A 4,222-nucleotide genomic window follows, 5' to 3' on the forward strand; every position below is an offset into this window, starting at 1 on the left:
ACGGACGCCCCCACTCGGTCTGGAGGAGGCACTCGCCCTCCTCCGGTCCTCCAAAGCGCCCCGGCCAGGCTCCAGCCCCAGCCGAGGACCGTACGGGATAAACCGGCATTGGGGCTCCGCCTGGCGGTGACCACGGGCCCCTACAGGGTAGGGCTTCCATGCCCTCGACCCGTGGCCCCCAACAGAACCAGGACGGACGCCCCCTCACGGTCTGGAGGAGGCACAAGCCCTCCTCACATCCTCCTGGGCGTCCCGGACGGGCTCCAGCCCCGGCCGGGGACCACACATGTCATTTAAAGCGCACATTACAAAGTTGTCCAAATCATGTTTCTTCCATCTTGAAAATGTTGGGAAATTAAGGCGCTTTCTAAATAAGCAGGATACTTAGAAATTAATTCATTCATTTATTTCTTGTAGGATTGACTACTGCAATGCGGTGTTCACTGGATGTTCAAATTGTTCTTTATACAGCCTCCAGTTAATCCAATATGCTGCTGCAAGAATTATTATAAGAACAAGAAAGTATGAACACATAACTCCAGTTCTTAAATCCTTACACTGGCTCTTGGTTAAGTTTAGGGCAAATTTCAAAACCCTCTTTTTATCATATAAAGCATTAAATGGCCAAGGTCCGGCTTACTTGTCTGAACTTATCATGACTTACAAACCAGAGCGCACATTAAGATCTCAAGATGCCGGTCTGCTTTTGATTCCAAGGATTAATAAAATAACAGTGGGAGGTCAAGCTTTTAGTTACAGGGCCCCTAAACTGTGGAATGGTCTGCCTGCTACTATAAGAGATGTCCCTTCGGTCTCAGCTTTCAAATCCCGGCTAAAGACTCACTACTTCAGTTTAGCACACCCTGACTAGAGCTGCTGATTAACTGTACAGACTGCATCTCTGTTATTAGTCATTAGCACTAAAACATAAGTAACATGATAGTTATAATCTGTTGCTATCCATCCATTATCCAACCCGCTATATCCTAACTACAGGGTCACAGGGGTCTGCTGGAGCCAATCCCAGCCAACACAGGGCACAAGGCAGGAAACAAACCCCAGGCAGGGCGCCAGCCCACCACAGTAATCTGTTACTAACCCTTACCTATTCTGTTTCTCTTCTCGGTACTCAAATGTAGCACTTGGTGCCACAGCCCACCTGCCAAGTTGTTTTGCCTGCCTAAAGTAAAGTCATTCCTGATGGAGGATCGCAGGAATCGTGGGAAAGAGGGGTCCTTTCATCAGATTGGCTGGCCAAGCAATAATTCAGCTGTGGAATGGCCAAATGGGGGAGGCAGCTTGATGACTGACGTCTCCAGGACTCTAAATAAATTCAAATCATATTATGGGATATCATCTACTGTTAAATTCTGCTCTGTACTTTTAAAATGTTTATTTTTACACTGTATTGAGGATTCTGTTCTGTTCTGTTGACTGTATTGTATTGACCCCCTTCTTTTTAAAACCCAACGCCCAACCTACCTGGAAAGGGGTCTCTCTTTGAACTGCCTTTCCCGAGGTTTCTTCCATTTTTTCCTTACAGGGGTTTTTTTGGGAGTTTTTTCTTGTCTTCTTAGAGAGTCAAGGCTGGGGGGCTGTCAAGAGGCAGGGCCTGTTAAAGCCCATTGCGGCACTTCTTGTGTGATTTTGGGCTATACAAAAATAAATTGTATTGTATTGTATCTCATTTGATTATTCTGTGCCCAGCGGGTGGCATGGAGCTGCAGCGGTTTGCCCAGTCCTACATTTACTTATTTAGCTGACCGCCTTTACTCAACGGAGTAAAGACCACCCACCCCTAATATGACTAATCAAGTTTTCAAATTTATGTAGGATTCATAAGCTACTTGGAAAGGGGTAGTGAGCTACCGGTGGCTCGCGAGTGATATGTTGGAGACCCCTGCTCTACAGACTGGATGATTGACAGTCATACCACTTCTGATATTACTTCTGGCATCTGTGCCTGCCTTTTCTTGGCTGGTCTGTATTTAATTGGATGTGTTGCCCTCTTGGATAGTCTAATATCAGACTCGTGACTTGAGAGATGTTATCTTTGCTGAAACTGATGAGTTTGTTGCTCATGGCACACCTTCTGCGTACAAAAAGCGTATGACAGAGCGTTGTTCCTCTTTGGTGCATTCTATAAGTTTTGAAGTCATCTTCATCACAGGGTGACAACTCTTATACTAAACTGCAAGGGCAGCCAGCTTGCCAGACAGAACGAGTTACATGACACTCTCTGACACGGCCAATTACTGCTCCTCCCGCCTTCACCATTTCTAATGAAAATATGAAAGTGTGGAAACGTTTTGAACGTCACTCATACTAATGGATGAACTGGGTAAACATGGATTCTATAGGCAGTTCAGTCCCCCACATGAGAGGTGGCAGTGTCCATCCTGGTTGGTTCAAGTTAGGACTCCTGCAGGGATGAATTGGAATTTAGAAGAGCAGCCTTATCGGGGGTCCTTGGATGCCACAAGAGCCCGCTGTTGGGGGAAGACTGCCTTGGTTTCTGTATGACCCAGAAGTTCTCTGGATGCCCACTGCTATGACACTGAAAGCAGGTTTAAAAGGAGCCCGTTGTATCTCTTTAGTTAGGAGGCAGTGAGCGACACTCATCGGGGGGATGGAAGAAGAGAATCTGAGGATATTTTTGTGCAGTTTGAGCTGGTGCTCAATTGAAAAAGTTTTGGTTGATAATATTCACGTTCTCTTCACTATCTCATGATTCAGCTAATGGTTCAGTTTCAGTTTGTTCTAAAACTGGCTTTACAGCTTCTTGTTTACATGCCGCTGTGTTTTGCTTGAATGCTCCGCCCCACTCATAAATATTAATGAGTAACCTTTGTCACACACGTGTGAGTAGGAGGGAGCTGTATGGACCAAATGAAGGTAATTCCATGCCAGGCCAGGGGTTGGAGGGGGAAGGCTAAACCTGCCTGATTCACCCTTGATGATGTCACTTCCTGTTATGGCGCCCAGAAACACATCAATTCCAGTCTCTGTATTTAAAGACGTCACATTTTCAACCTTTCAACAGTTCAGTTACGGACTCCAACTGATGTACATCAGGACTATTTCCAAAACCCATTTGCAGCCAGGGAAATTATACAGGTGGCTGCCCCAAACCTTTTTGAGTGTGTCGAGTCTGATCATCTCACACCTTACAGAGGCAAAACTCACAGAAATATTTATGTATTTTTGCAGCATAATGTTCTTGCATCCACCAGATGGCAGCAGAATGCTGTTCAGTGAGTTTTTAGGCATCACCCCGAGTCTGACTTGGGGTTAAACATAATTACATAGCAGTTCAAGCCCGTCATGGGAAATATCATCCCATTATATAAAAAGGGTGACAGGGCAGATCCAAGCAACTATAGGCCAATAAGCTTAACATGCATCACAGGAAAATTAATGGAAGGAATTATTAAGGATAAGATTGAGCAACACAGGGAAAGGACAGGAGTTATTCTGAACAGTCAGCGTGTGTTCAGAAGAGGGATCTCATGTTTTACTAACATGATGGAATTCTATGAGGTTGCAACAAAAGCATACAATCAAAGTGGAGCTTATGATATTATTTATCTGGACTTTCAGAAAGCATTTGATAAGGTGCCACATAAGATGTTGGGTGTCAAGTTAAAAGAAGTGGGAGTTCAGGGTGATGTTTTTAGATGGGTGCAGAATTGGCTCAGACACAGGAAGCAGAGGGTGATGGTGCGAGGAACCTCATCAGAACTGGCTGATGTTATGAGTGGTGTTCCACAGGGGTCAGTGCTAGGGCCGCTGCTATTATTAATATATATAAATGATTTAGGTAGGAATATAAGTAACAAGATGGTTAAGTTTGCAGATGATACCAAGATAGGTGGATTAGCAGATAATTTGGAATCCGTTATATTATTACAGAAGGACTTGGATAGCATACAGGCTTGGGCAGATTTGTGTCAGATGAAATTTAATGTCAGTAAATGTGACGTATTACACATAGGAAGTAAAAATATTAGGCTTGAATACACAATGGGCGGTCGGAAAATCGAGAGTACACCTTATGAGAAGGATTTAGGAGTCGTAGTGGACTCCAAGCTATCAACTTCCCAACAGTGTTCAGAAGCCATTAAGAAGGCTAACAGAATGTCAGGTTATATAGCGCCTTGATGTGTGGAGTACAAGTCACAGGAGGTTCTGCTCAACCTTTATAATGCACTGGTGAGGCCTC

This window comes from Polypterus senegalus, chromosome 7 (genome assembly GCF_016835505.1).
Source record: "Polypterus senegalus isolate Bchr_013 chromosome 7, ASM1683550v1, whole genome shotgun sequence".
Taxonomy (NCBI): domain Eukaryota; kingdom Metazoa; phylum Chordata; class Cladistia; order Polypteriformes; family Polypteridae; genus Polypterus; species Polypterus senegalus.